At 40.4% G+C, this 21,476-nt stretch overlaps 1 protein-coding gene across 6 annotated transcripts in view; it reads left to right on the forward strand.

Annotated features, from left to right (window-relative positions):
* The window catches only part of SGCD (sarcoglycan delta), a 1,017,926-nt gene that overhangs the window by 325,718 nt on the left and 670,732 nt on the right, over positions 1-21,476 (forward strand). For 4 of the 6 annotated variants that reach the window (XM_089682837.1, XM_089682835.1, XM_089682836.1 and 1 more), the window contains one exon: positions 4,303-4,366. The exons of the other annotated variants lie outside the window; for them this stretch is intronic. The gene's annotated coding sequence lies outside the window, so the exon portion shown is untranslated. The remainder of the gene's footprint in view (positions 1-4,302; positions 4,367-21,476) is intronic. 6 annotated transcript variants of the gene reach the window in all.

Raw genomic sequence — 21,476 nt, forward strand, 5'->3', positions numbered from 1 at the left:
GACTGCTGAAAATTTGATCAGAATACTTTACATCAAATAAAGATGATTGTGTATTTCTTGTACCTAGAAACAGTGGTGTATTATTTAGGTTTTGTGCTGCCGTAGGCAGCAAAAAAATAGGAGCCCCCCCCAACCCCCAGCAGAAAGAGAGCCTCACACTGACCAACACCAGACCCCCCCCCCCATGGAGAGAGCCTGACAGTGACCAACAACACCCCTGCCCTATCCCCCCCACCCAAGAAGGCCTTTCACTAACACCCACCCCCCACGGCAACAGAGAGTGAGACACTCACCTTCACAGCTCTGGACATCCCCGGGAACGACAGTTGGGCTCTGCATGCACCGTCAAGCAGCCCGCAGCCTCTATCTGATCCCACCTGGTTCCCATGCTGCAAATGTCTCTTCTTCCCGGGGGCAGTGCTGCTTCCCTAAAAAAATGCCGCCCTAGGCAAATGCCTTGTTTGCCTTGTGGTAAATATGCCACTGCCTAGGAACATCCATTATCACAAGCCAAGACTAAAACAGTAGCTGCCCATTGATAAGGACCTGTATTGTGGAAGGACCCCCCAAAAATAGCAAGTGGGGACAAAAGTCTAGTCATTGATATTGTCTGTAAGCTCTCTGCAACTGATCTATTGCCCATTACTGATTTACTGTGTCTTTTCCTGCACTGTGCATAGGGATATGACTATGTTACTATTGACAGGGCTTTGCTTCCATATGTCAGAGCTGTCCTCTCAATTACTGGTGATCTGATGACTGGTGGAGGTATATTTAAGAAGTAGTAGTAGAGGTGGAAGAAGCACAGATCCACAGAATTAAATAGGCAGATGAAGGGAGATCCTTGCACTGCAGGTCCTCAGATCCAACTTTCTCTCCAGCATGGAGAACATTGAGCAGGCCAGGAGTGAGATTACCAAGTTTTAATTTAAAGACTCCAAAACTTACAGAGGTAGCACACAGTGACATGTCTGGTTGTTGAGATGTGGAAGATCTATTATGCTTTCTTGTCATTTTTGCTGACTGGTACCATCTCCTTCTCAATGAGTATATATTAATCTTGTATGGGCATCAGACTTTCCTGGCAGAAAAAATGTCAGGATAGACTGTATATCACTTACTCTTATTTGGAAGTATGCATACACAAGCAGGAAGCATGGCATTTGTGCATATCTGTGCATATTTGTCCATATTTTTACACATGAGTATTTGCGAGTATACATGCAAAAATACTAACCAGAAACGTGGAATTTTTATTTTACTGATCAATATGCAGTGCATGTTTACGTTCCTTTGTGTATAGACACACTGAAAACAGTGGGCTGCATTTAGATGAGTAAAAAATGCTTGTAGCAGCAGTGTGCAAGAGACCTCTAAACGTAACCCCCCCATCCCGCTTACCCTGTTGCAGCCATGGAACTATCAAGTGCCCTCTTCCTCCTATGGTGGCAGTGTCAGTATGCTGAGGTAGTGATGTGAACACTGTTTTCATCAACATTCTCCTGTGAGCCCAGGTCAGAGTTATGAAGTACTCCCACTGAATTTGCTGGAAGGTATTCTTGAAAGTATCCTGATGAAGTCACGAGGTCACATGACGCAACTCGTTGACAGCATAGTGTGGTGACGTACTTCCGGCGTGACACCATCTTGGAACACCTTTTTCTTATGCTCTACACCCAGCACACGGGGAGAATGCCTTGATGTCAGCTATACTATCTATTATCTATCTATCTGAAAACATCCATTTGATCTGTATACCAACCGGTCCAGAGGGAGATCTCTCAGTGGTGGATATTGACTACAGGGAAGTCGCTTAAGCTATCAGGACTTAAGGAGTGCTGTCTACTGAGGGGATCCAGAGGTGATCCATATATGCTTTGTGGCCCTGCAGGGTCGCAAGGTGGAGGTGAGAGGCCATTGTAGCCATTTTTGGGATCACATTCAGGGTGTGTTGTTTCACCCACAGTCCTCATCTTGCATGAGCAGAAGGAATACAGCACCGGTTATTGGACTGTTCCATATTATGCTATTGATATCATTTGAATAAGTATAAATCAGCACACATATATATATAAAATCCTCAAAAATCCCTTAAAGTCATATCAATATCCTTCCCCTGAAGTACTAATAAAATATATATTCATTGACTTAAACCCAAAAACCCACAATTATAGTGAAAAGATCAAAACCCAAAGAGATTACCCAAAAAATAAAAAATATCAAATATATATAAAAGAACAAAAATAAATAAAGTCCCAATATGCAAAGTGTCCAAATAATGTGTCCAAACAAAGATCAATTTCTTGATAGGAAGACGCTTCCTACTCCACTGAAGAAGATGCAAATCAATCACAGGTGCTCTTCAAATACCTCAAAAAACAAAATCTCAACATAGTATATTACCTTTTAAATCCCAGAACTAAAGTGCCACACGTGTATCATGCAAAAAAAACACTCCAGTGTCACAGCACTCATGTGAGAGAAAAAAAAAAAAAATTTAAATTTTAAATATCACTGCAAACTATATATAAAGTGCATAATTACCCTAAAACAAACAAATTCCAGTTTGTAATCAACCACATATGTACAGAGTGTCCTTAGATTGGTATCCTCTTGTTCCTCAGGACCTCACAAACAGACCAGGAATCAGTATGTGAATTATAATCATATATAAAATTTATTGTAGCCACTTACATATAAAAACGATAAAATCAGCAAGACAGCATCCAACTCCTCATGCCCAGTATGCGATCCCCTTTCCGTGTGTAGAGGGTCTCCCGATCACCAGGTAATTCCCCCTTGCTACTCCTATCCAGCACTATCACTTTGTAGCTCTGGGGGCCACCTGAAGTGCACCGTTACTCTCCATACCTCCAACACACAGGGATTCCAGAATCCAAAATGGCTGCCGCAGCACTTCCGGGAACGTCACGTGCCCTGGACGCGTTTCGTCTCTTCTGGACTTTGTCAACATCCTTGTTGACAAAGTCCAGAAGAGACGAAACGCGTCCAGGGCACGTGACGTTCCCGGAAGTGCTGCGGCAGCCATTTTGGATCACTGATTTATTTTATTGTGTGAGCGCTACATCACTTATATTGCATTTATTCCTGAAAGGTACTTCTCAGGAATTTTCTGTCGAAAACTAATATTTCAGCATAGTGGCTCAGTGGTTAATACTTCTGCAGGGGGGTCATCAGTTTGAATTCCAGGCAGGACACTATCTGCATGGAGTTTATGGTTAAGTGGGTTTCCTCTGGGCACTCCGGTTACCTCATAGACATACTGGTAGATTTAATGTCTCCTTTCTAAAAACTGACCCTACTATGATATCCTACTGAACCTGGCCAAGATAGTTGCCTAACCACAACTGTTCCAACACCAATATGATAAGCACTTTTAGTCCCCTGGGAGGAAGATCTCCCCAACATTGCAGGCTATTTACTAAAATGGAAAGTGCAAAATCTGCTGCACTTCTGCATACAAACCAATCAGCTTCCAGGTTTTTTTGCCAAAGTTTAACTGAACAACCTGAAATTAGAAGCTGATTGGCTACAATGCACAGTTGCATCAGATTTTCAGTACACCAGTTTTAGTAAATGTACCCTTTTGCATGTTGTAGATGCTTGTAAATTTCTGAAAATGTATCTTGTGCATAAGGGTATTTATGATTTACGTAGCTTTGCTTATTTTAGAATATTGGAATTATGATTGGGGTGTGTCAGGAGAGCATGTCCTTTCCTTACAAAAATGTTTGTCACTAAGGGCTCGTTCACACTTGGCTGTTTTACCAACGCTTGCCAAACGCCCCTATAGCGTTTGGCAAGCGTTGGTCCGGCGTTCGCGGAGTGCTTTTTAACGCTCCGCAAACGCCGCATGCGCGGTTTAGTGGCGGTTGCTAGGCGTTTGCCGAGCGTTAAAAACTCCCCACAAATGCCTATAATGAAGTTTGAATGGTGTTACCGCTCCGCAACTGCGTCGCAACCGGCCGGGCGTTTGCGGAGCGGCACCATAGCCTAGAATAGGAGGCTTCAACGCCTCCTGACTCGACCAGAGGCATCCGCGATGCTAAATATCCCGTTAGAACAGCACCATGTGCTGCAATGTGCAGAATTGTCAGAGGCATTTGGGAAATGGTAAAAACGCTTCCCAAATGCCTCTCTGCCGCCTGCACACAACGCTAGTGTGAACATAGCCTTACATGTGTGTCTATTTCCCATCTCAGAAAGTTAGAAGATCAGTGTAATCTCTATTAGTCTGATTCCTCCAGTTTTTTCATATAACATTACATTTCATCCTTTCAGCATACACTGTCTTGAAAGTGCATCCAGCTCCATAGAAGAGCGAAGCCGCTGCATATTATCACAGGTAATGAAGGATTCATTGATTGTATGTTTGCCATAAGCCTCCTCTCAATAACAGCTCCAAAAATCAATCACATGTAACGGCATGTGTAATTGAATACCCTGTTTGATTGCCCCGTAGAGGCCAGGGTAGGCGGGTGGACCTGATAGAGAAACCACATCTCATGCACCCTTTATGGTGAAGGCACAGCGCAAAGATTTAGAGCCCCCGTGTTTTTGGAATATCCTTCTCATCAAGCATTCACACAGAAGTTAGTGTCCTTGGGAATTCATTGATCATTCCTAGAATACTTTTTGTGTCATAAAATACAATCTAGCAATTGCTCAGTCTTTGACTTTTCATTTTTGTACCCCCTATTACTGTGGAGGTGATGTCTGCAGACTGCTAAATGCTGGTTTTCATCATGGGAAATGAGTTGTACTTAGGGAAAGAGGCTGTTGGATCTGATTTATGTATTTTGTTGGTATGTATGATTATGTAGATATGCAGTATTCAATCTATATAACTACAGTAGTCTATCTATCTATCTATCTATCTATCTATCTATCTAGTTTTTCTTTTCCTACAGAAGAAGGCTATGTTCAGATGGGTGCTGGATATGGAAAGATATGAAAGACTACATAGATGGATGGATAAATCTATCTATCTATCTATCTATCTATCTATCTATCTATCTATCTATCTTAAACTATCCCAGTCTTTTTTAATCAAGGTGTCTGCAGGCTTGTTCAGGGGTGCCTTGGCAATATGCCTAAAAATTGACCAAAAATTGTATACAAGCCAGCAGGGGGATGAAGTCTGCCTTTTAGTACACAAAACTACAGGTTTTCATTGTGCACTCTTATGACCTTCTAGCTGCCGGCATCCTAACACCCAAAGATGTCATCAGTTGATAAGGAGGATGTCGGGTGCCTGCACAGAATCCTTTTTTGCCCCTTTCAGTAGCACTGGGGTCACATAAGCAGAGTGAGGGAGAGAAACTGAGAAAGAAACATTGGAATTCTAGTCAGTACCAGTGTGCAAAGGTATATTTACTTTGGAAGAATACATCACCTGCTGGTAGGGTAATTGGCTCCGGTCTAAATTGGCCCTAGTACGTGTATGTATGAATGTAATTTAGGGACTTTAGATTGTACGCTCCTTGAGGGTTAGGGACTGATGTGAATGTAAAATATATATGTAAAGCGCTAAATTAACAGCACTATATAAGTATCTGAAATAAATAAATAATCATCTCTAACATTGGGTGTACTATGTGTGTGGATGTTGCTTTATTATGTAAAACTATTAGAATAGTTTTTTACATTTTAGAATGGGGTTCCTTGTGCAGCATTTTAAAGGGTACCTTAAGATTGTCCATAATTTTAAAGGGTGCCTTGACTGAAAAAAGGTTGAGAAACACTGGTCTATCCATCTTTTCTGCTAAAAGTAGGCTGTGTTAAGTTGGGTGCTAGATATGGAAGAGTGGAGAGATAGATCTATCTATCTATCTATCTATCTATCTATCTATCTGTCTGTCTGTCTGTCTGTCTGTCTGTCTATCTATCTATCTATCTCTCTGTCTGTCTTATCTTTTCCTACAGACGTAAACTTCTTCAGTGTACAGATGGGTGCTTGATTGGCTAAGATTGGTTATAGAGTAGTGTTCTACAAACATATGCTCAGGGTGCTTCTTCTAATTACTATTTGAATCCCCTCTCGCCTGGAAAATCAATCAAGGTGAACGGCTGGCTGTATTTGGTGGCTGTATTCTAACACTAGCACTAGCAGCACTGCAACCCCTACTGCCTGCATGTATACTGAGCCATTCAGCAGGGTAGGCTCATCTGCTCCAGCCTTTTGTATTTTAGCTTCCATCTGAAGATAGCTATTCTTCCTTTGTTATACAATGTTGGGGAGGTTTTGCTGCTGGAGGTCCAAGAGAATGTGAAGCAAATCAACAGGTTTTCTTTAATGCCCCCCTGCTCAGAGGCACATATGAACGAGAGATGAGAAGTGGGTGCCGGGTCACACACGGCTGTTTTTTTTTTAATTTGATCCCAATGGCTTTACAGAGTGGCAGGGGAAAGGGAAGTATGCACTTCTGCTGCGGAGGTCATCAAACCAAACCTGTTGCTTTGTCCTGCATAGGCAAAGCACAGGTTTGCTTTAAGAAACTGGTAAATTATTCAGTCTTTGGGCATTGACTCATGACTGAATCGTCTGTTGAATTTTTAAATATGTATTGTAGGTACATGAATTATTGTTGTCTGTGGCTTACCTTTACTTTTTACTATATATTTAATGTAAAGTTTTTTATATATATACTGTATATTTCTCGGTAGAGTAGAAGCTGTCAACAAAACATGACTGAAGACTGACAGTCATACACCTACTAATGAAAACACAACAGGTTGTTCAAAATCTGAACACTGAAGGACATCTCAAACTGTGTAAAAAGCATAGATGGGGATGCAAACCGCAATGCAGTACATCCGCTTCCATCTGTGGATGGATTTGTGCAAATAAAGCTGCAAGTATTTGTATCGTGTTCTCCGAGCTTCTGTCCTTGCTCACTGCACTCATCCGTCAGTCTCTAGTGAAATAACATATGGATTGTTATCTGAGACAACTTTGCATTTCTGTAGCTGAGAAGCTCTAAAAAGCCTGGCTGAATCGTCCTTCCAGCTGAAAAGCGGCTTTCGGTTACTAATGAACGAAACTTATCCAAAACTCCGGTTAAACATGACAGTTTTGTATTGAAACTGACTTAGTGGCACAGCTTTTCTGCTAGTTTTCACTCTCGTATGTGACTGTTCTGCTCACTAAATATCTATAGCTGTCAGGATCAACTCCTTGTGAATGACCCCTGAAATATGAGCGTTCTACAATGAAGGCCACTGTGTGCCCTGGTTCTAGCACACCTCTCAACCTTTTGAGATGGGAAAGAGGGACATCTATTAGCAAAAGTATGTAGGCATAGGTCACACCCCCTGCCACGCCTTACAAGGAGAATTAATACACAATAAAATGATTGGTTAAACCCACAAATACTTTTTTACTGTGACTTTTTTATAGATAAATAGTGCAATTTTAATGCAGGTATATATATCAGATCAAAATGAGGGACAAAAAAGAGGAAAGAGGGACTTTTTCCCAAAGAGGGACAGTCCCTCGAAATCAGGGACAGTTGGGAGCTATGTTCTAGTACTGCACCCTTTCCAAGCTCAGTGAACCTCACCCACACACATAGGAGCACTGAAGTCTGATCTTGAAGCATAGTGAAAACCCAGGGGAACTAATTGCAAGGTACAGTAGATCTCGGGTTAACAGTACACATATTGGACTCTATGGGGTGGATTTACTAAAGGCAAATAGACTGTGCACTCTGCAAGTTATGTTGCACTATTTATTTATTTCAGGTACTTACAGTATATAGCGCCGTCAATTTATGCAGCGCTTTACATATAGTGCGCGTTCACATAAATCCTTAACCCTCAAGTAGCTTACAATCTAAGATCCCTAATTCCCATTTATACATACATATACAGTACTAGGGCCAATTTAGGCAGGAGACAATTAACCTACCAGCATGCCTTTGGAGTCTGGGAGGAAACCAGAGTATCCGGAGGAAACCCACACAGACACAGGGAGAACATGCAAAATCCAGGCAGGTCGTGTCTTGGTTGGGATTAAAACCAACAACCCTAGTACTGCCAGGCAAAAGTGCCAACCACTTAGCCACTGTGATGCCCACTAATTTTCCCAAGAGCTTTATGAAAGTAGTAAAGCTCTACTACTTTCCATCATCCAATCGTGTGCAAGCAAATATGTTCTTTTTTGCAGCACAACCAGCCAGGGGACTTGACTTTTCTCTGTTGAAGTCAAAGAACACATTTATATTACCTCCCTCTTCTTCTGATTGTACAATGAAGAAATAGAAAGGTGAGGTCATCTCTCTTGTCAGCACGTGTGAATGTTGGACATCTAATTGGCCCTAAATCTTGTACGTCTTTTCTCTGTCTGAGTGATGCTGTGCAAGAGATTGCAAGATGCTGTCCATTGACTCAGTTTCTGATATTTATACCAGATGCATTTAAAATACTTTTTTTTTAGTTTTTTTTTTAAGAAATACTGTTTTTTTAATATCTGAACTTCACTTGTTTTATTTTCTGCATAACATTTCATTTTCACTGAATTTTCCGTAAGTGGTTTCATCCTAATTTTTAAAAAATCGCAATAAACTTTATCATTATTATGCTGCTCAGAATGTTCCAACCAGCTATGTCTTTCTTTCCATTCACCAGTCTCTGTGTCCTCAGTTGTGATCCTTGCACCAATATATTGGGGGGCATTTATTAAAACTCAGAATCTGGTGCAGCTGGGTATGGTAGCCAATCAGCTTCTAACTTCAGCTTCTTCAATTAGGCTTTGACAATAAAACCTAGAAGCTGATTGGTTTATATGCAGACCAGATTTTGCACGTTCCAGTTTTAGTAAATTTCCCCCATTATGTACCTGGTTATGTTTAAGTTAGGCAATTAAAAGGTAATTTGGCAGATAAGGTCTTCTGCCTTTCTTAGGCTACATGAACACTGGAACTGCCGTAGATGTTAACTCTACTAGCAGCAGAAAAATGCTAAATGTGGCAAAAACACGTGTAAACACGATACTGCATTTATCCACGTTTAGGGCTTGGGTGTTAATTCATTTCATTGGCCACTGTACTTGACATTAAAATGAATAAACACCCAAGCGCTAAACGTGGCTAGCGCATAGGCATGTTTGCACACGTTTTTTCCCACGTTTGGCATTTTTTGGTCAAAATGTTCCTTTCCTGAACACGATTCTTTTGAGTGCAATAGAGGGACGTTTAACTGCCCCTAAATTCTGATGCTCCTAAATTCTGTTAAAAGGCTATGTGTGCATGGACACATAGGCTTTCATTGAGCTGAGTTCAGGGGCTTTCGCAAAAAAACACCAAAAGCTCCTAAACTCACGTATAAGAGCAACAGTGTACATGGGGCCTTAAGCTGTAGACTGGTTTTCCGGGTCGAATTTCAGTTTCAAACAGAGCAGAAGGCAAGTTAATTCTTTGCCTTCAGTAGTCTGTGAGTCATATCTATGTGGATTATGTGTTCTGATGCCACTGGCTGCCTCCATTTTGAGTCTGTGAGTGAGAAACTATTCAAGAGACATAACCAGATAGCCAGTCATCTAGCATTGTCAGAAGGAAGTCTGAATGACAACCCCATCTTTTTCATAGGAACAATCTACTTTAGAAGATATTGTAGCAGTGTATTGTGGAATTTAATATTTTATTTGAAATTGGATTGTGTATACAGGCGGTGCTTACCTGCGTTTTTCTTGCTGTTGAAACACACATAAAGTGCAGGTCAGCAGATTCCATTCTCAACATGTGCTTCTCTGAACGCAGTATTCCCTGAATTACAATCTAAGCAAGTCAAATGCAGCCTTTTGTCAAGTGCATGCGCTTGAGCTGGGTTGCATTCAAATGTAAAAGTCTGTGTTTGACAGCAATGTACATGCTCTATACATGGCAGAAAATGAACATGAAAAAGGCTGGAGAACCTTTGCAAACTATCACAAACTTTTAGTAAATCAATTCTGTTGCAGGTTGTTATGGAAATCATATTATCTTTCCAATAATGTTTATTGAAAATGTATATACCATATAGAAAATACAGAACAACATAAAGGCCTTAAGCCTGCTAGTTGCCCAGTTTGAGGTATCCAACCATAAACAGAAGGAAGGTATTGCTTCACAGGTGGTATAATGTGGATACATAGAAATAAAGACAATATTTATCCTCAAGACCAACTAGGATGCAATCATAGGGAACTAAGAAAATGTATTAACAGCTCTCGCAATCACTTGCGAGAGCTGCCATGACATGAAAGAGCCACTTTACAAGGGGCATGGGCATGGACAGCTTAGCTAGTCCTTCTCAGAGTGAAGCATATCCCCCCCCCCCCCCAGCATACAATCGGTGTCAAATGGGCTTATAAAAGCTGAACTGAACCAAGGGGCAAGGAAGACCCGCAATTCAAAACAGTCCTGAAAAACTGAGTAAATATACACTGCAAACTGGGCTTTTGATAAATGCAAAGCTTCAAAAGAGAAAATGGGGAGAGAGGAATAAGAAATAAATTGAAGGGAGAAAGAAAAGAAAAGAAATGGAAGAAAAAAGGTAAAGTCAAGAGACAGGTTGTCCACCCCTCAGGTCATTGCATGAACACTCCTCATGCAGGAGTTTACAGATATTGTATCCAAGGATTCCAGACCCTCTCAACCCATGTAATAGTGTCGCAAAGTGTACTAACTTCTCATTCATCATTATCCAGGTAAGCTTGCGCTTCATCACCGCCAGCTCCACCACCGGCTTCTTCCAAGCGGTAGCAATTGCTATTTTAGCCACCAGGAACATAACATGAATTAATCTGCATACGTTGAGGTATCCTGTCGAATGGTTTATTAAGTAGAGCTGTTTTGGGGTCTTTGATGACGTTCACCATAGTTACAGAGTATATGAGCGAGTGGACTCTAATCCAATATTGTCTGACTTTGCCACATGACTACCATGTGTGGAACATTGTGCCCACTTGGCCACAACCCCTAAAGCACAGGGCTGAAGAGTCTGGGTACATCCTATGTAGACATTCAGGCACTAGGTACCAGAGAGAGGCCACCTTGTAAGCAGCTTCTACTAAGGAGACGTTCATGATACCCTTAGATGTCCGCACAGACCAATCCCTTCAGTCCTCTGGAATTTCCATTCCCAAGTCGTTTTCTCATGCCCGCATATAAGGCAATTTACCCAGTGTGTTAACAAATAATTTGTACAAATCCTATACACCACCCTTCTGGTGTTCTCCATGATAACATCTTTATTCATAGGTAGTATTCGTCGTTATATCCAGAGTGAGACAATGCACAGATTGAAGAAAGTGTAAAATATGTTGTAGGCGGCAAGTCTCAGAGACTGGCATCTCGAGTTGTTGGGTAAAGTATGATGCAGAATGTAGTTATTTGTGATCCAAAAAGTGCTCGATGTGATAAAAACCTTTATTAAGCCATCATTGGAACTCCTGAGGTTGGAGACCAGGTGGGAACATTGGATTTTTTAAAATAGTCCCCAATGAGTTGTGAGGGAACCGAACAGACACTGATTTACATAAGTCCCAAAAATGTAACAAGTGGGAGAGCGTAGGGCAAAGAATTGACCATCGGTGTCTAGGGTATAGCAACAAGAAGAGGTCGATAGGCTGGGGAGCACAGGCCTGTGCTTCCATAGTCATCCAATCAGGTCTGTAAACCATAGAATATATTAGAGATAATTGTGTGATCTGGGCTGTGTAATAGTACGTCCGAAAATCTGGAACTCCCAAACCACCGACCCCTGCAGTGCAGTAAAGTGTAGAGTCTAGGACCCCGAGGGTGCCACATGAAACATATAAGCTGATTTTGAACTCGCTGCAGGTCAGCAAATGGAATTGCCACAGGCAGTATGCAAAAATAATATAAAATTCTGGGTAAAAAAAACATTTTAAGGGCCTTGACTTTACCCATTCAGGAAAGATGGCTCAAAGATGACCATATATCCATTTCCCATAAAAATTTGGGCATCAAAGATGAGTAATTGATTTTATATAAAGATGCTATGGAGGGAGTTAATTTAATCCCAAGGTTAGGTAGAGCATGCGATTGCCAAGAAAATATAAACTGTTCATTCAAACCTAACAGGACATCCTCATCCAGATTTATATTAAGCGCCTCCGTTTTCGCCTAGTTCACTTCTACCCCAGTAATATGTCGGAAGTGAGTGAGCAAACCCATAAGTGATGGCAAGCAGGTATGGGGAAAAGTGAGAAAGAGAAGCAAATCATCCGCGAAAAGTGCACATTTATGTTGGATACCCCCGCTCTCCACCCCCAGCACATCAGGATGAGACCGAATGGCTATAGCTAAAGTTTAATCACGATGATGAACAGGAGTAGAGAGAGCAGGAAACCTTGTTGTGTGCCTGAAGCAATTGGGAGGGGCACCGAGGTATAACCTTTCATGCAGACTTGGGCCAAAGGATTGTTATATAAAGTCAAAAGGGTTATTTTCATCCTGAGTAAATCCAAAATGGTATTGTTCCTATAAAATCATTATATCACAGAGGATAAGATTCAATTCTAGCTTGCGCCTTAATGACCTCCCTCTAGATTGTTTTCAAACAGAGCTGGACTCATTCCTAAATGTACAAAATATAACCAAATACTAACATTTATAGATAATAACACCAGGGGCCAGGGGTAGTTGATCCATGGAATATCTGACTGCCTCCTGGGGGATCAGAAAGGAATTTTTCCCCTTGCTGAAGCAAATTGGACCATGCTTTATTGGGGGTTTTTTTTGCCTTCCTCTGGATCAACTGTGGGTATGTGATTGTGTATACTGAGGTTTTCTTTCTTTTTTTTTTATTTTTTATTGGTTAAACTAGATGGACTTATGCATTTTTTCAACCTAACTATGTAGCTATGTACGTCAAAAAATGATTGTTCTATTTGTTGTAGCCACATGAGCTATGTAAGTGGACACTGCTCCTTTCTGTGCTGTCTCATTAGTCTTGCTGGTCACATTGGTAAGTGTGGCTTTTTCCCCTAAATTGTGATTGTTTCAAGTGCTTGGAGGTCTGTGTGACAGTCATTCTAGAAAGTAAAGCATATTTCGCTAGAGGATAAGCGCCATAATAGCCTTGTGTGGCTTCTTACTGTGCCAGTTAGAATCTGCCTGAGTGTCCTTGGCTAGTAATTTCCACCTAATCCTTGCAGGTATGGAGCATGCCGAGTGCATTGTGCGTGCGCTCTAGGGTGTAGAGAAAATGGTACAGTGTTCTGAAACACATTCTCTTTCTGCACCCCTCCGTCGTTCTGACTGGGAGAAGATTAATAGTGTTTTATTCATGATAAATGCCGGTTTGCCAGTGTAGCCTTACTCATTCTCCTGTAAGCATCTGTTCCCTCTGCAAACATCTGGCCATGGGTGATAAAAAGCAAAAGAGCGCAGAGACAGAACCTGCATCAAACAGATGAGATCCTCGCAGAATGAAAAAGAACCTGACCATGGCTTCTTAAAGGAAAACTAAGATGTTTCGTCTGTGCATCGGCACACATAATTCTGTGATAGAGATTATCTTCCTTTGTACAGATTTGGGGGTTGGGGCACCTAAGAAAAAAATGTGCGTGCTAGGTAAATAATAAAAGGCCATAATACATAATACAGGGGAAAATAAAAGCAATAACAACATAACAATGATATGATATGGAAGGAAGCCATAGAGAAATGAGATATGCCTAGAAACTAAGCACCAAGAAGGAAATCCTGTTAAACTTTATATGCATGTGTGAAATTTTAGTTTAGGATCCCCAACAGTAGTTCATGCAGTGATTGTCTCATGTTAAGTGATAGGAAACAAGGAATTTATATTTTTTTAAAAATTTAAAAGCAAATACTGTACATGTAGCCCCAGGGGCGGACTGACAACTCATGGGGCCTCCAGGCAATAGGGGATCATGGGGCCCCTGTGTCCTTGCCCAATCTCAAAAACTCCTATGAAAAAGGTACCAGGGGCATCTCATGGGGCCCCCTACTGACTTCAGGCAGTGCCCGAGTTTCCAAATGGTCAGTCCGCCCCTGTGTAGCACCCTCTTAGGTTGCTAGAGTAGGAAAATGTAGTTTAGCTTCTCTGTAGCCAGAGAAGCAGGAGTTAATTTACTAGGGAGGTTGTGCAGAGCTTTGTAGGCTGTGGTCTTGTTATCTCCCCATCTTCTAGAACTTGCTGGATAGTTCTAGAATGTAGTGGGTGGAGGGACAAAGGCTGCAGCCTGAAAATTTAAGGATTTTCCACCAATCCCTGGGGAGGCAGGGATGGTTACAGCACATAAATACTCAAAAGCCGGGCAGTCTAAACAAGCAGAATCTGAGGTCTCCCCTTAGAGTCCCCCAGGACAGAAGGAAGAGAAAGAGAAGCAGGAGGGGGTAGAGGAAAAGAGAGCTCTAGGACTTCACTCAGCCATGGTTCTCCAAGCCAGAACCAGCCTGTACCACAGCAAGGCCCATGCAGCAGCTCTCTTGTCTTAAAGAGCCATTTAAAGGGACTGAGTGAGTACCTACCAGCCAACATACCAAATGTCTTAGAGAAGACAGTGTAGTGCGATGTTGCACATGTCTAGAACCTAGGGGACAGCTTAAGTGCAATGCAAGACAGCCTGGAGCACCCCTCATTATCTCTAGCTTGGGTCAAGAGCAGCCAGGTACAGTGCAACACCGCCAGGTGCTGTGTCTATAACTTTGACTTCTTGGAGGTTGTGTTCAATTTACACATGGTGTCATCATTCCTAGTGGTGTGCAGCTCAGTTTGAAGTAGCCAGAAACTTTAAAGGGTCCTCAACCAACCAATCTGTAAATTGTTGGCAATATTTCTTCAGTGTGTAGCATCCCATGTACCCCTATTTCTTATCCAAGTTTCCAAAAAAAAAAATACAACAAAACAAAACCAATACCCCTAGACCAGTGGTCTCCAAACTGTAACCCTTTGCTTTCCTTAATCCGGCCCCTGGGGCACTATTCCTCCCACTGATAAGAGACACTGTTCTGACATCTGATATCAACAATGGGGCACCATTTCACCCACTGACACCAATAATGGGTCACTATTCCCTACTATGATGCCAACGATGGGGCACTATTCCTTCCCCTAATACCAAATGTGGCAATGTTTACTCCCACTGATGCCAGTGATGTGATCCGGTGCCCGCTGTGTCCTCCGGATACAGATCGGCGGACGGGACCTCTATGCGAGGTCCCAATCATGTGATCACTCATTGGCCAATCAGTGATCACATGCAGAGTAGTAAGCAAGATGTCACTTTTGACATCATTGCTTACTACGTGTGAAATCTGTGAATGATCACAGTGGTCACATGGTACAAGGCTATTCACAACAGCCTTGTACCATGTGACAAGCTGTAACCAATCACAGTTCACACAGTAGTTCTCAATGGCTGCAAGAATGCAGCCAGAGAGAAGGAGAAATGATTGCTTTTACAGCCTTTATGGGTGTAAAAGCAATCGGTGTAAAAAAAAAACATAAATAATAATTAAAAAAAAAAATTAAAATGTTTAAAAATTATAATTTTTGGTCATAAACTAATTTGGGTTATTTTTTTTAACTAAAATGATAACGGAATAAATTTTGGACAAGATTTATGATGAAATACTATTTATTTGCAAAATTGTTATAAGAAAAACACTTTTTTTCAAAATGTTTTGACTTTTTCATTTACATAGCAAAAAAAAATAAAAATCCCAGCGGTGAATAAATACCACCAAAATAAAGCTTTATCTGTCTCAAAAAATGCTAAAAAATTCATATGGGTACAGTGTTGCATGGCCGCGCAATTGTCATTCAAGGTGTGATAGTGCAGAAAGCTGAAAATTGGCCTGGACAGGAAGGGGGTGAAAGTGTCCAGAATTGAAGAGGTTAACATAGGAATCAGAAATAGATAGAAAGTTTAAATTAACCAGTTAAGCTCTCTCCCTCTCTCTCTCTTTATATATCTAAAGCCACTTTATTAGGTACACCTTGCTAGTACCAGGTTGGACCCCCTTTTGCCTTCAGAACTGCCTTAATTCTTTGTGGCATAAATTCAACAAGGTGTTGGAAACATTCTTCAGAGATTTTGGTCCATAATGACATGAGTGACTGTTGCCTTTCTATCATCTCGAACCAGACTGCCCATTCTTCTCTGACCTCTGACATCAACAATGCATTTTTGTGCACACAACTGCCACTCACTGGATATTTTCTCTTTTTTTGGACCGTTCTCTGTAAACCCTAGAGTTGGCTGTGCGTGAAAATCCCAGTAGATCAGCAGTTTTGGAAACACTCAGACCACCGTCTGGCACCAACAGCCATGCCACATTCAAAGTCACTTAAAACGCCTTTATTCCCCATTCTGATGCTCAGTTTTAACTTCAGCAAGTTGTCTTCACCATGAGTTGCTGCAATGTGATTTGCTGATTAACAATTTGTGTTATCAAGCAACTGAACAGGCATACCTAATAAAGTGATCGATGAGTGTGTGTGTATATATATATAAATATATATATATATATATACATATATAGTGAAGGAAATAAGTATTTGATCCCCTGCTGATTTTGAATGTTTGTTAGACATGCATTTCTTTAGAATTTTTTGTTGCTATTCTGTCTCTCAGTGTTACATTACACCTACCATTCGATTTTTAGACTGATCATTTCTTTGTGAGTGGGCAAACATTCAAAATCAGCAGGGGATCAAATACTTATTTCTTTCACTATTTATATATATATATATATATATATATATATATATATATATATATACAGTGGGGATCGAAAGTTTGGGCACCCCAGCTAAAAATTTGTATTAATGTGCATAAAGGAGCCAAAGAAAGATGGAAAAATCTCCAAAAGGCATTAAATTACAGATTAGACATTCTTATAATATGTCAACAAAAGTTAGATTTTTTTTCCATCATTTACACTTTCAAAATAACAGAAAACAAAAAAATGGCGTCTGCAAAAGTTTGGGCACCCTGCAGAGTTAATATCTTGTACTGCCCCCTTTGGCAAGTATCACAGCTTGTAAACGCTTTTTGTAGCCAGCCAAGAGTATTTCAATTCTTGTTTGCCAAAAAGTTCAATTTTAACCTCATCGGTCGACAGAACTTGTTTCCAAAATGCATCAGGCTTGTCTATATGTTCATTTGCAAAGTTCAAACGATGATTTTTGTGGTGAGGACGTAGAAGAGGTTTTCTTCTGATGACTCTTCCATGAAGACCATATTTGTACAAGTATCTCTTTATAGTGGAATAGTGTACCACAACTCCAGTGTCTGCCAGATCTTTCTGGAGGGATCGTGCAGTCAAACGTGGGTTTTGAATTGTTTTTCTCACAATCCTGCGAGCTGTTCTGTCTGATATTTTTCTTGGTCTTCCAGATCTTGCTTTAACTTCCACTGTTCCTGATGACTGCCATTTCTTAATTACATTTCGAACAGAGGATATTGACATCTGAAAATGCTTTGCTATCTTCTTATAGCCTTCTCCAGCTTTGTGAGAGTCAACTATTTTCAGTTTTCTAGACAACTGCTTAGAAGAACCCATGGTCCTGATTGTTGGGGCAAGGTCAGATGAGTCTGGGCATTTAAAACCTTTGAGATTGACATCACCTGGTCTTCCCAGACAATGATTGAGAACAATCCATGACACTGGCAGGTCTCAGCTTGGCAAAGGGGGCAGTGCATGCTATAAATTCTGCAGGGTGCCCAAACTTTTGCAGACGCCATTTTTTAGTTTTCTGTTATTCTGAAAGTGTAAATGATGGAAATAAAATCTAACTTTTGTTGACATATTATAAGAATGTCTAATCTGTAATTTGATGCCTTCTGGAGATTTTTCCATCTTTCCTTGGCTTCTTTATGCACATTAATACAAATTTTTAGCTGGGGTGCCCAAACTTTCGATCCCCACTGTATATATATATATATATATATACACTATTATATATACACTATATTGCCAAAAGAATTGGAACGCTTGCCTTTACATGCACATGAACTTTAATGGCATCCCAGTCTTAGTCCGTAGGGTTCAATATTGAGTTGGCCTACCCTTTGCAGCTATAACAGCTTCAACTCTTCTGGGAAGGCTGTCCACAAGGTTTAGGAGTGTGTCTATGGGAATGTGTACAAATAAAACTTCAGCGCAACAAATAATTCCTCAAATTCCTGTGTATACCAGTGCTACTGATATGTGCGTTATAAATGCAAGTGCGTTTCCATAAGTGCGTTTCCACACAAAAGATATGTCACATAATAGTGCCGCGCATATATCTCTATAACCTCATAAATGAATTAAAGCATCCAGACCATGTGACAATGCAACAACGGTGAATACATTGAATACAGCTTAAAAGTCCATAATGTGTGCTTGATTTGTGCCTTTATCATTTGTTCACAAACTGGTGTTCTTTATTGCTTATATCCACATATATTCCTATAGGTGCTTCTCCACCAGAGACATACATATATATTCTCACCTCCTTTTATGACCCAAATTGCATAGGTCAAATACCGCCTTTCCCTTTTAACCCAGGTAGGTATACTGTATAGATGACTCCACTTTCCTCCTCACTCTGCTGTAAATGGTACCATCTCCTATTTATCCCACAAATCCTCTGCATATGTAAACAGAAACGCTTGCCATAGTGTAGTATATAAATATAACGTGATTTATTAAAAAAACAAAGTGCACTCACATTTAAATTTCCTGCTGGGACACCGCAGTAAAAAAACCCTATACGTTATGTCACGTGACTTCATCAGGAGTTCGTGGCCCATCCTATGCATTATGTGATGTAACGCGTCTGGTGGGCTTATGGCGTCAAGCCGCTAAACCGAAAGTTAACGAGCCGCCATCTTGGAAATTCCTGAACACGTTGAAAATACATTATAACAAGGTGATTACTGTGATGTCCCAGCAGAACACTTTTAAATGTGAGTACACTTTGTTTTTTTAATCTAGTTAATGATAACCAAGGATTAAATATGAAAAAAGATATATAAAAAAACTATTTTTTTTTCTACTTTTAAGCTTGGTTAACCTTATTCCAGTTGATGAGGAAGAAGTCACTTAAAAAAAAAAGGACATCACTTTATTAGTGTATCGAAGTTTGTTACATTTCAACAAAATCTGAAGCTGAATCACCTTTTTCAGCTAATCAGTGCTGACAGAGCTGCTTATAACAGGTCTGCTTCATAGATCGAGGCTCTGGCATTGAACTGACAACAACACTAATCCCAGCAGGGAAAAACTCTAGAACATGAAAAAGTATATACAAGTTCCTCAACTAGTTTAATATAAACATTCCAATTTGTGCTTTAGGTTTAAAATTTTCTGTATGTAGGGGGGCACTCAGCAGGTTGGAGGGGTCAGGAGCATGGGCAGGGGACCTGAGAAAAGGAGGATAGGGGCTGCTTTGTGCAAAACCATTGCACAGAGCAGGTAAATATACCATGTTTGTTATTTTAAAAAAAAATCTGAACCTTGACAAACACTTTAAGATGTTCTGTCAATATATACAGCAGGTCCTGCTGTCAGAGGAAAGCAAAGGGAAATGAGATTTCAGTTTATTTGTTGTGAAATCTGAGGATGAACTTGTCCACAGTTTCTGCAGTTACAGAGCTGAATGAGAACTTGTTTTACAGTAATTTACTACTCATACATACCTAAAAAAATGTGAATGTCCATATCTTAGCCACAGGTTAAATTAAAAAAAAAGGTTTTTAACAAATACTGAGCTTCATTAACTGGCATTTTTATATGTGCCCGGAGTTCAGCTTTAAGGAGAATGCTATTTAAATCTTTTTCTTCTTTTGTATCTGTGGGATCCTTCTGTTCTCTTCAGTCTGATTTTCTGCTCTTTTAATAGAATTAATTCCACGATTCACAGCAAGTCCCACACCATACTGAGAGTCCCATTCTGGTTTTATATCTTTTAATTACTTTTCTTTTCTGTTGCTAATGGTCATATGCAGAATTTTCCTGCTCTGCTCTCTCTATCTTTTGATTCTTACTGTGAAGTGACTTGACCCAGGTCAAAGGTAGTAGCGAATATAGACCTTTATTCTTTGACATGACGAATGGGCCCTTTCTGACTATAAAATCAAACGTATAGATGAATAAAATCTCTGCCTGTAGAGATTATGGAGAAATAAAGACTTCCATTGACATACTTACCCAATAGATAGTGCTAAGAACAGAGATAATGGACAAAGAGCAGTTACTCATCACTGTACTGGAGCCAGATCAAGGATAGATGATTTATTTTGCAGAGGTCTGATACATCCCCTGCTGAGTCAGAGCCAGAGTTCCGCAAACAGTGGTGATCATGAGCTTAGCTGGTTGCTGAGATATAGGTCTTGTTCAGTAGGGGGTGTTTGGACCTCTGGATCTGGACCAGTGAATCCACATCTTTTCTACAGAGAGCAATGGTCCCACTCTGCAGCTGCTGATAGGTGACAGACTTTATTTTTACTTAGGCTGTGGATACTTTATAAAGAACACAAACTGGAAGACAATTAACACTTTTTGATGTGCCTGGAATGTATTTAGCTAATCTAAACCTAATACCCTATTACACATAATCAAAAAATTGGGCACAAAATACCGCTTTTGAAGCAATCGTATGATAATCTGATCGTTAGTACACAGCTTTCGAGAGACGATCACGACAGTTCATGCAAAATTATCTGAAGGGACAAACACAAAAATTTTTGTCATATGATACCAGAGCGAATGATTTTTACTTAATCAGTACAGTATTCGTCTGCAAAAAATCAAAAGACCAAGGCCACACATGCTCAGAAACGACAGAATACATTACAATACATTACAACACATTACATCACTTCTGAAATTGTTTTCTGTTGTTTAAGAATTTTCGATATGAGATTAGCATGCAAAAACAATGGACAATTATTTGTCCAATATTTTTATCCTGTGTACGAGGCTTGACTGGTTTAGTTGGTTAAAGTGGACACAAAGTATGACTCCAGACAAGCTTTTTCTTGTTTCTATTTTGGATAGAGTAGGGAAGGGTAACTCTTTTAGGCTTGATGTTTTCTGTGACCTCATTGGGGATAGTTCTAACTTGCTGTAATAAGACATGAAGAATAATCGCCAGTATCAACACACACAACAATGGAAACAAAGAGCCCTTGGGGGCTTGATCCTTTCCCTACTTTAATGTAAAAACTGTTTTTCTGCTCACTTCTGATCCTGTTAACATTTTGTCATCAGGACAGGAAGTGAAGCAAAATCTCTCCAACAGGGCTGCAGAGAGTGACAACTATTTCTATATTCCTATCACTTCCCTTCTGAATCTAGAAGTGAAGATTGTAAGGCTGGAGAAAAACTTTACGTTTTCAAGTTTTAAGACCTGAATCTTCCCACCCATGTACTGCCCCTAGATGTAACCATTTCTTCTTCGCTATACTACGTTAATGTGTGTCTGCA

The sequence above is a fragment of the Staurois parvus genome, unplaced genomic scaffold, assembly GCF_062004578.1.
Source record: "Staurois parvus isolate SC_StPar_1 unplaced genomic scaffold, SC_StPar_1.0 ptg000298l, whole genome shotgun sequence".
NCBI classification, from domain to species: domain Eukaryota; kingdom Metazoa; phylum Chordata; class Amphibia; order Anura; family Ranidae; genus Staurois; species Staurois parvus.